Source organism: Gorilla gorilla, chromosome X (assembly GCF_029281585.2).
Source record: "Gorilla gorilla gorilla isolate KB3781 chromosome X, NHGRI_mGorGor1-v2.1_pri, whole genome shotgun sequence".
NCBI classification, from domain to species: domain Eukaryota; kingdom Metazoa; phylum Chordata; class Mammalia; order Primates; family Hominidae; genus Gorilla; species Gorilla gorilla.
The window spans coordinates 83281438-83292714 of record NC_073247.2 but is presented as its reverse complement, the minus strand read 5'-3'; the positions used below and the strand labels follow the sequence as shown (position 1 = coordinate 83292714).

At 45.2% G+C, this 11277-nt stretch overlaps 1 pseudogene; it reads left to right on the top strand.

Moving 5' to 3' along the window:
- The first annotated feature begins 5836 nt into the window (after nt 1-5836).
- LOC115932185 (keratin, type II cytoskeletal 8-like) lies at nt 5837-7289 on the top strand (annotated as a pseudogene).
- Nucleotides 7290-11277: the final 3988 nt, after the last annotated feature.

Here is an 11277-nt window from a genome sequence, read left to right as displayed (position 1 = left end):
ACATGTTTGCACAGAAAAACCTAGAATTTATGTCATAAGATGAAGAGGCCTTGAAATTAGGTCAATTGGCTACACTGGGATGTAAAAATGTATTTTAATGGAATGGATGTATTTACTATGTAATAACTTTTTTTTCTTTTCCTTTTTTTATTTATTTTTTATTATTATACGTTAAGTTTTAGGGTACATGTGCACATTGTGCAGGTTAGTTACATATGTATACATGTGCCATGCTGGTGCGCTGCACCCACTAACTCGTCATCTAGCATTAGGTATATCTCCCAATGCTATCCCTCCCCCCTCCCCCCACCCCACCACAGTCCCCAGAGTGTGATATTCCCCTTACTGTGTCCATGTGATCTCATTGTTCAATTCCCACCTATGAGTGAGAATATGCGGTGTTTGGTTTTTTGTTCTTGCGATAGTTTACTGAGAATGATGGTTTCCAATTTCATCCGTGTCCCTACAAAGGACATGAACTCATCATTTTTTATGGCTGCATAGTATTCCATGGTGTATATGTGCCACATTTTCTTAATCCAGTCTATCATTGTTGGACATTTGGGTTGGTTCCAAGTCTTTGCTATTGTGAATAATGCCGCAATAAACATACGTGTGCATGTGTCTTTATAGCAGCATGATTTATAGTCCTTTGGGTATATACCCAGTAATGGGATGGCTGGGTCAAATGGTATTTCTAGTTCTAGATCCCTGAGGAATCGCCAATCATGCCAGAATTGAGTTAAAGAGAACACCTTCTGGTTTAATTGCAAGAAACTTTGGGACAGGGTCTCACTGTGTCACCCAGGCTGGAGTACAGTGGCATGATCATGGCTCACTGCAGCCTCAATCTCTTGGGGCTTAAACGATCCTTCCTCAGCCTCCGGAGTAGCTGGTACCACAAGCATGCACCACAATGCCCAGCTAATAAAAAAAAATTATTTGTAGAGACGGTGAGGGGGAGTCTCCCTACATTGCCACACTGGTCTCAAACTCCTGGCCTCAAGAGATCCTCCCACCTCAGCCTCCCAAAGTGTTGGGATTACAGGTGTGAGCCACCATGCCCAGCCGTATTGTAAGAAATTTGTCTTACCTTTTAAAAAATTTATATTACACTTTCTGGTAAACAAATTCTGCCCAGCCCAATTTTTTTTTCTTTTCTTTTCTTTTCTCTTTTTTTTTTTTTGAGAAGGAGTCTTGCTCTGTCACCCAGGCTGGAGTGCAGTGGCGCTATCTCGGCTCACTGCAAGTTCCGCCTCCCGGATTCACGCCATTCTCCTGCCTCAGCCTCCCGAGTAGCTGGGACTACAGGTGCCCGCCACCACGCCCGGCTAATTTTCTGTATTTTTAGTAGGGATGGGGTTTCACTGTGTTAGCCAGGATGGGCTTGATCTCCTGACCTCATGATCCACCCGCCTCAGCCTCCCAAAGTGCTGGAATTATAGGCGTGAGCCACCGCGCCCGGCCTCCAGTCCGATATTTGTTGCTTAAAGTTAGGAGAACCCATACTTACTTGGTCATCTTAAGAGTTAAATGTTGACTTAGAATTTAATTCTAAAGTTAAAAAAAAAATGAAGAGAAAACGAAATGAGAAGCAAACCTTTTAAAACTGCCAATTTTTATTCTAAATTTGAATTTTGGAACTATATCAAGAAATTGTATTATAGTACTTGGAGCTGTCTAGAGCTCTCAAGTATTTGTTTTGCTTTCATTTGACTGTGTCATAAAGAGTTTATTTTAAATAACGGAGAGTCAAGTAAGTTGAAAAGGTTGCTTTCTAGCCCTGTCAGAAATGGGAGACGAAGTCAGTAAGTGGTTCTGAAGCTTTTCTCCTACCTTTATAAATTTTCTTTCTTTTTTTTTTTTTAAGAGACAGGGTCTTGCTATGTTGCCCAGGCTGGTCCTTTATACATTTTCATCTGTAATAATGGCTCACCAAGGCACTGATTTACAGCCAAGGGGATACTACTTCTCTAGTTTTGACTATTTATGTTTCCAATTTCCCACTACAGCCTTTTCTTTAAAGCATTCCTGATTTCATAGGAAGAAGAAAACACAAGGAGAGAGTAATTTTGTGATCACTGATATAACATGCCCTCCAACTATTCAAATGTAAGTTAACTGCTTACTCTATTTGACCACTTCTTACATATACTGTAGGATAACTGAGTCAAATTTCTGGTTAATGGAAGGTCTTATGTACTACATAAGTAATTGAGTCACAAACACAAGATATAAGTACACATTTTAATTTTATTGTAAATCAGGAAGAATGGATAAACAAGATGAAACGTTGTAACATGGAGTTGACTGAAAACACTGGATTCCGAGTCCCCAAAATGTGGAAAATCCAAACCTATATAGGCAAAATTTAAAATAAACGATTTTCAAACTTTTATATCCATTTAAACCAACTTGTAGAATTTATATGTAATTCTAATCATCACAATTTATGCATGACGGATGAAATATAAAATGTTAAGAGCAATTTATTACTTAAAAAACCTCGACTATTGGCCGGGCACGGTGGCTCACGCCTGTAATCCCAACACTTTGGGAGGCTGAGGTGGGCGGATCACAAGGTCAGGAGATCGAGACCATCCTGGCTAACACGGCAAAACCCCGTCTCTACTAAAAATACAAAAACAAAATTAGCCGAGTGTGGTGGCGGGTGCCTGTAGTCCCAGCTACTCCGGAGGCTGAGGCGGGAGAATGGCGTGAACCCCGGAGGCAGAGTTTGCAGTGAGCCGAGATGGCGCCACTGCACTCCAGCCTGGATGACAGATGGAGACTCCATCTCAAAAAAAAAAAAAAAAAAAAAAAACTTGACTATTAAGTTATTAACCAAAAAGCACAGAATAAATCTGCAATATGATATACCTAGTAATTTTTTAAATTATGACTATATTTCTTCTAAAGTACTTGCATTTACCAAAGGATTATTATTAATAATGTCGCTATTGTTTTAGGGACTATCTGCATCAGAATTACAGGTGTGCATATTATAAATGCACATTCCAAGCCCAGGAATTGAAATTTCACAATAAGCGATCCCTACTCCATTTTGATGCACGCTAGTTTAAGAACAGCTAATATAGAGAATAACATTAATTTGGGAATGTTGCTGGATCAGAGTTTCCCAAACTTCTCAAGTAAGAATCACTTAGGCCATCTATAAAATATGCAGACTACCACCTCTTCTCCACTAGATATTCTGACTCAAGAGGGCTGAACTGGGGCCTAGAATCAGTGTTTTTTTTTTTTTTTTTTTTTTTTTTTTTTTTTTAACAAGTATGCCAGTTGCTTATTTTCAAAGTTGGGGGAAGGGAAAAAGATTATTATATTTAGCAAAAATTGTACTGTAATTCCCAAGACCCTAGATCTGCAAATGAAGCTTAAACTACCCATAGGAAAAAAATTTTTTTTTGGATAGCCAGGTGCAGTGGCTCATGCCTATAATCCCAGCACTTTGGGAGGCCAAGGCAGGTGGATCACCAGATGTCAGAAGTTCGAGACCAGCCTGAACAACATGGTGAAACCCCGTCTCTACTAAAAACACAAAAGTTAGCTGGGCTTCATAGAGCATGCCTGTAATCCCAATTACTCGGGAGGCGGAGGCAGGAAAATCGCTTGAACCGAGGAGGTGGAGGTTGCAGTGAGCCGAGATTGTGCCATTGCACTCCAGCCTGGGCAACAAGAGCAAAACTCTGTCTCAAAAAAAAAAAAAAAGAGGCCGGGCGTGGTGGCTCACGCCTGTAATCCCAGCACTTTGGGAGGCTGAGGCGGGTGGATCACGAGGTCAAGAGATGGAGAGACTATCTTGGCCAACATGGTGAAACCCCGTTTCTACTAAAAATACAAAAATTAGCTGGGCGTGATGGTGCGCACCTGTAGTCGCAGCTACTTGAGAGGCTGAGGCAGGAGAATCGCTTGAACCCGGGAGGCGGAGGTTGCAGTGAGCCGAGATCGTGCCACTGCACTCCAGCCTGGCGACAGAGCAAGACTCCGTAGTATCAAAAAAAAAAAAAAAAGGCTGGGCGCGGTGCCTCACTCCTGTAATCCTAGCACTTGTGGGAAGCCAAGGCGGCGGATCACCTGAGGTCAGGAGTTCGAGACCAGCATGGCCAACATAGTGAAACCCCGTCTCTACTAAAAATACAAAAATTAGCAGGGACTGGTGGTAGGCACCTGTAATCCCAGCTACTCGGGAGGTTGAGGCAGGAGAATCGCTTGAACCCAGGAGGTGGAGGTTGCAGTGAGCTGAGTTGGCACCACTGCACTCCAGCGTGGGTGACAAGAGCAAGACTTCGTCTCAAAAAAAAAAATTTTTTTGTCTATTTTCACACTGATTTGGAAGCACAAACCTGAGGTCATCTTCCCAGGTTCTACCCCATTCCCACTGAAAAGTTTCCCATAACTCTTAGGATAAAAACAAAACTTCTTTGTTTTTTTAGAGACAAGGTCTCCCTATGTTGCCCAGACTGGTCTCAAACTTCTGGGATCATGTGATCCTCCTGCCTCAGGCTCCCAAAATGCTGGGATTACAGGCGTGAGCCACTGGGCCAGGCTGACAAAACTTCTCAACAGGGCCTACAATGCCCAGGGGCATGGTTTTGCCCCCTTCCTACTGCATATATATGCATCTTTCCGGCCTTAAAGAGAGTCCTTCTCCAGTCCAAGACTAATCTCTCTATTTGTATGACCCTGAACAAGTTCCCTCATTTGTAAAATGGGAATAATACCTATCTCATAGATGGTTCAGGATTAAATGAGGTCAGGTACTCTCTGCGGAGGGGCTGGCACAATGAATGATAGCTTTTAATCAAATCAAGCTCCTAGAAACTGTTGCTACTTCTTCTCATTCAATTCTTCAACCTACTTGCCATCTGATTTCAGCACTGTTTTCACCAGGCTCACGAAATGCCAAATCCAAATGACAAATTTCAGTCCTTACCTGACTGACCTTTCTGCAAGTACTGGACACTGCTGACCACTCCATCCTTTGAAACTCTCCTTCTTTGGCTTCCCTCCAAACAGTATATCCTGGTTTCTACATATTTTTCTGGACAGTGTTTCAAAGTATCTTTTGAGGTTCTTTTATTGCTTGCCTTTTCACACTTAAAAAAATGTTTTAACTTTACCAAAATAATACATGTATATTTGTATGCCAATGACAATTTCTCAGCAAGGTCTTCCCTGACCATTAAATTAGCACCCTTGATCGGGTGCAGTGGCTCACGCCAGTAATCCCAGCACTTTGGGAGGTTAAGGCAGGAGGGACTGCTTGCATCCAGGAGTTCAAGACCAGCCTAGGCAACATAGCAAGACTCTGTCTCTACAAAAAATACAAAAAATAATTAGCCGAGTGTGGTGGCAAGTGACTGTAGTCCCAGCTTCTCAGGAGGCTGAGGTGGGAGGATCACGTAAGCCTAGGAGATTGAGGCTGCAGCAAGCTGTGATAGGGCCACTGCACTCAGCCTGGGTGACAGAGTGAGACTGTCTCAAAAAAACAAAACAAAACAAAACAAAAAACTAGCACCCTCACCCACACCCTCTCACATCATTTTTATTTTCTGAATACTGCTTCTCACTCTTATTTGTTATTGTCTCCTTCCTTCACTAAATTCTAAGCTCTTTGAGGGAAGGGGCTGTTTTATTCATTGCTGTATCTAGAACAAGCTTGTCCAGCCTGTGGCCCACAGGCCACATGCGGCCCAGGATGGCTTTGAATGCGGCTCAATGCAAATTCATAAACTTTCTTAAAACATTATGAGGACCAAGAAGCAAGTTCTCTGCTCCTTCTGGGATCTCCGCCTGGTTCAGCCCACCTGCTTCCACTTCTGCCTCCACCATGTCCATCAGGGTGACCCAGAAGTCCTACAAGGTGTCCACCTCTGGCCCCTGGGGCTTCAGCAGCCACTCCTACATGAGTGGGCCCGGTGCCTGCATCAGCTCCTTGAGCTTCTCCCAAGTGGGCAGCAGCAGCTTCCAGGGTGGCCTGGGCGGAGGCTATGGTGGGGCCAGCGGCATGGAGGCATCACCGCCGTCATGGTCAACCAGAGCCTGCTGAGCCCCCTTAACCTGGTGGTGGACCCCAATATCCAGGCCGTGCACACCCAGGAGAAGGAGCAGATCAAGACCTTCGACAACAAGTTTGCCTCCTTCATAGACAAGGTACAGTTCCTAGAGCAGCAGAACAAGATGCTGGAGACCAAGCGGAGCCTCCTGCAGCAGCAGAAGATGGCTTGGAGCAACATGGACAACATGTTGAAGAGCTACATCAACAACCTTAGGTGGCAGCTGGAGACTCTGGGCCAGGAGAAGCTGAAGCTGGAAGCAGAGCTTGGCAACATGCAGGGGCTGGTGGAGGACTTCAAGAACAAGTATGAGGATGAGCTCAATAAGCGTACAGAGATGGAGAATGAATTTGTCCTCATCAAGAAGGATGTGGATGAAGCTTACATGAACAAAGTAGAGCTGGAGTCTCGCCTGGAAGGGCTGACTGACGAGATCAACTTCCTCAGGCAGCTGTATGAAGAGGAGATCTGGGAGCTGCAGTCCCAGATCTCGGACACATCTGTGGTGCTGTCCATGGACAAAAGCCACTCCCTGGACATCGCTGAGGTCAAGGCGCATTACGAGAAGATTGCCAACCACAGCCAGGCTGAGGTGAAAGCATGTACCAGATCAAGTATGAGGAGCTGCAGACGCTGGCTGAGAAGCACGGGTTTGACCTGTGGTGTACAAAGACTGAGAACTCTGAGACGAACTGGAACATCAGCCGGTTCCAGGCTGAGATTGACGGTCTCAAAGGCCAGAGGGCTTCCCTGGAGGCCGCCATCACAGATGCCAAGCAGCCTGGGGAGCTGGCTGTTAAGGATGCCAACACCAAGCTGTCCGAGCTGGAGGCAGCCCTGCAGCAGGCCAAACAGGACCTGGCGTGGCAGCTGCCTGAGTACCCGGAGCTGATGAACGTCAAGCTGGCCCTGGACATCGAGATCGCCACCTACAGGAAGCTGCTGGAGGGCGAGGAGAACCGGCTGGAGTCTGGGATGCAGAACATGAGTATCCATATGAAGACCACCAGTGGCTATGCAGGTGGTCTGAGCTTGACCTATGGGGGCCTCACAAGCCCCTGCCTCAGCTATGGCCTGGGCTCCAGCTTTGGCTCTGGCACGGGCTCCAGCTTCTTCAGCCGCACCAGCTCCACCAGGGCCATGGTTGTGAAGAAGATCGAGACCCGCGATGGGAAGCTGGTGTCTGAGTCCTCTGATGTCCCGCCCAAGTGAACAGCTGCGGCAGCCCCTCCCAGCCTGCCCCTCCTGCGGCTTCCATAGAGCCCAGGAGGGAGGCCGCTGTGCAAGGGAGCACAGGGAATGGGAGACCCACCTGAGGCTCAGCCCTAGCCCTCAGCCCACCCGCGGGGGAGTTTACTGCCTGGGGACCCCCCTTTGCCCATGCCTCCAGCTACGAAACAATTCAACTGCCTTTTTTTTTTTTTTTTTTGGTCCAAAATAAAACCTCAGCTAGCTCTGGAAAAAAAAAAAAAATTTACATTTATGTGGACTTTTTTTTAAAAAGCTCGTCAGCTATCGTTAGTGTATTTTATGTGTGGGCCAAGACAATTCTTTCAATGTGGCCCAGGGAAGCCAAAAGATTGGACACTCCTGATCTAGAATAATGCCTGGTATCCATTAGACTTAATGAATATTGACTGACTAATCCACATCTAATCAGTCATCAAATCTTATATAGATTCTACCTCCTAAATTCTCTCAAATCTCTGACCACTGTTCCGGCCTTACAGCTGATTCGTGTCTCACCTAATGACTGCCATAACCATTTCCAGTCCTGCTCTTCTACCATCCACATTCTGAATTGCTGTTGAAATGATCCCAGTCCTTCAACAGATCCCCACTGCCTTTAGGATAAAGTTCAAATTCTTTAGCAAAGCGTACAGAGCTCTCCAGATCTGGACACTGGCTAATTCCTCAGTTTCAGTTCTTCCCAGCCCTTCCATGTGCACCATGCTCTAACCATTTCTAATTTTTTAGTCACATGCTCCTTGCACATGCTATTTTTTCTGCCTGGAATGATATCCATTCCCTACCCCCATTGCTTTCTTTGCCTAATTCAAGCTAGTAATCTCTGGAAAGGTTTCCCTTAGATCCAGAGTTGGGGTTACTCTGTACCTTCAAAGTACACCGTAGGTATTTTATCATTTCACTTATCACACTCTTGCATGGACTTGTCTAACACTAGACTGTGAGCGGTATTCACAGCACCTAGCACAGTGCTTGGTATAAAGTAGTCAAGAAAGCGTTACTGAAATGAAATGAAATTCACCAATCTATTCCTTATAACCAGGTCTTCACCCCAGACTGCTTTACTATCTGTGCTTCTACACCCTGACCAGTTGTGTTGCTAAGTACCTTTAAAGGAAAAACAGGCCAGGCGCGGTGGCTCATGCCTGTAATCCCAGCACTTTGGAAGGCCGAGGTGAGCGGATCACAAGGTCAGGAGATCAGGACCATCCCGGCTAACACGGTGAAACCCCATTTCTACTAAAAATACAAAAAAATTAGCTAGGCGTGGTGGCATGTGTCTGTAATCCCAGCTACTCAGGAGGCTGAGGCAGGAGAATCACTTGAACCCAGGAGGCGGAGGTTGCAGTGAGCCGAGATCACGTCACTGCACTCCAGCCTGGGCAACAGAGCAAGTCTCTGTCTCAAAAAAATAAAAATAAAAATAAAATAAAGGGAAAAAATCACACCATAATAAGTTGGTACCATTTTAAATTAAGTCTTCAACCTTGCTTGTACATTAAGCATCCAGTAATCCTTTCATGGATCCCTAGTCAGCTCCAGCTCCCATTTTCATCAGTGACTATAAGATTAAAAACAAAAATGCTTAGACTTATTTTTTTTGAGATGGAGTCTTGCTCTGTCACCCCAGGCTGGAGAGCAGTGGCACGATCCTGGCTCACTGCAACCTCCGCCTTCCAGGTTCAAGCAGTTCTCCTGTCTCAGTCTCCTGAGTAACTGGGACTTATAGGTACGTGCTACTACACCCAGCTGATTTTTGTATTTTTAGTAGACATGGGGTTTCGCCATGTTGGCCAGACTGGTCTAGAAATCCTGACCTCAGGTGATGAAGCTGCCTCAGCCCCACAAAGTGCTGTGATTATAGGCATGAGCCACTGTGCCAGGCCTGCCTAGACTTATTTAGAAAGGTTTGAAGTGAAAAAAATGAACCCCCACTCCCAATTCCACCTCACTCTTAGAGGTGTTAACAGTCTGAAGTGCATCTTGCCCAATCTTTTCTGTGGGTATACAAACATGGATTTATTCCCCTTTGCTCTCCAAACAAATGAAATCAAACCCTACCAGTTTTTTCAAGAATATCTTTTCACACTAGCACATATAGATTTTCCTTTTTTTGAGACCGAGTTCCACTCTTGTTGCCCAGGCTGGAGTGCAATGACACAATCTTGGCTCACTGCAACCTCTGCCTCCCAGGTTCAAGCAATTCTCCTGCCTCAGCCTCCCGGGTAGCTGGGATTACAGGCACATGCCGCCATGCCTTTTTTTTTTGGTAGTGGAGATGGGGTTTCACCATGTTGGTCAGGCTGGTCTCAAACTCCTGACCTCAAGTGATCCACCCACATCGGCCTCCCAAAGTGCTGGGATTACAGGCGTGAGCCACTGCGCCCAGCCAATTTTCCTTTAACAGCTGCATACTTTTTCACTGAATGGATATACCGTAATTCAACCTCTCTGCTACTGGACATTTAGCTTGTTTCCAGTTTCTCATTATCCCTTATAGTAGGATAGTATTCCAGCTCTCATTCCCATTTTCACTTTTGTCACAGGATGATCTTAGTTTCACAGAGGAAGCTGAAGCTATGAAGCATGAACTCAATTTCCCATCTCCCTATCTACACAATAATATATAACTACATCCATTCTTTTCTTTATCTCAGGAGAAGAGATCTCTCCTCTTAAGGCAATATCTCTACCTATGTTAGCTAACATCCTCTCCTGTTTTCACAGGTCCTTCTAACAATTATCCTCTCTTGCTTTCTTTCCCTAAGCCTACATAGGTATACTTATTTATCTTCCATTTTAAGACTGTCCATCTCCCTAGCTTCTTGAAAGAGTAGTCTATTATCTCTGTAATCACTTCCTCACCTCCCATTTGTTCCCTGCCCCACTGCTGGTGAGATTACAATCTCACTACTCTGTAAAAACTGCTTTTGATTGCTCAGGTCACCATCCTAGTTGCCAAATCCAAATGCTCCTTCTTGCGTCTAACTTTACTTTTCTGTGATAAATATGCTGTCTTTTTCTCTTCCTTAAATCCCTTCCTTGGTTTGAGAAATATTATTCTTCAGGTTTTCTATTTCTGACCACCCCTAAATACTGGTCTTCACCAGGAGTCTATCCTCCATACTCTGACTCTACACATGCTTCCTGGGTGATCTCACCTACTTCCAGAATTGTACAAATCCTAAACTTTATACATACCATACTTCAAACTTACATGCTTCAAAACTAAGCTTAGCTGTTTCCCCTACCTTCCACTCTCAACCTGTTCAGTGTCAGGCCTCTGAGCCCAGGCCAGGCCATCGCATCCCCTGTGACTTGCATGTATACATCCAGATGGCCTGAAGTAACTGAAGATCCACAAAAGAAGTAAAAACAGCCTTAACTGATGACATTCCACCATTGTGATTTGTTCCTGCCCCACCCTAACTGATCAATGTACTTTGTAATCTCCCCCACCCTTGAGAAGGTACTTTGTAGTCTCCCCCACCCTTAGGAAGGTTCTTTGTAATTCTCCCCACCCTTGAGAATGTACTTTGTGAGATCCACCCCTGCCCACCAGAGAACAACCCCCTTTGACTTAATTTTCCATTACCTTCCCAAATCCTATAAAATGGCCCCGCCCCTATCTCCCTTCGCTGACTCTTTTCGGACTCATCTCGCCTTGCACCCAGGTGAAATAAACAGCCATGTCGCTCACACAAAGCCTGTTTGGTGGTCTCTTCACACGGACGCGTATGAAATTTGGTGCCGTGACTCAGATCGGGGGACCTCCCTTGGGAGATCAATCCCCCGTCCTCCTGCTCTTTGCTCCGTGAGAAAGATCCACCTACGACCTCAGGTCCTCAGACCGACCAGCCCAAGAAACATCTCACCAATTTCAAATCCGGTAAGCAGCCTCTTTTTACTCTCTTCTCCAACTTCCCTCACTATCCCTCAACCACTTTCTCCT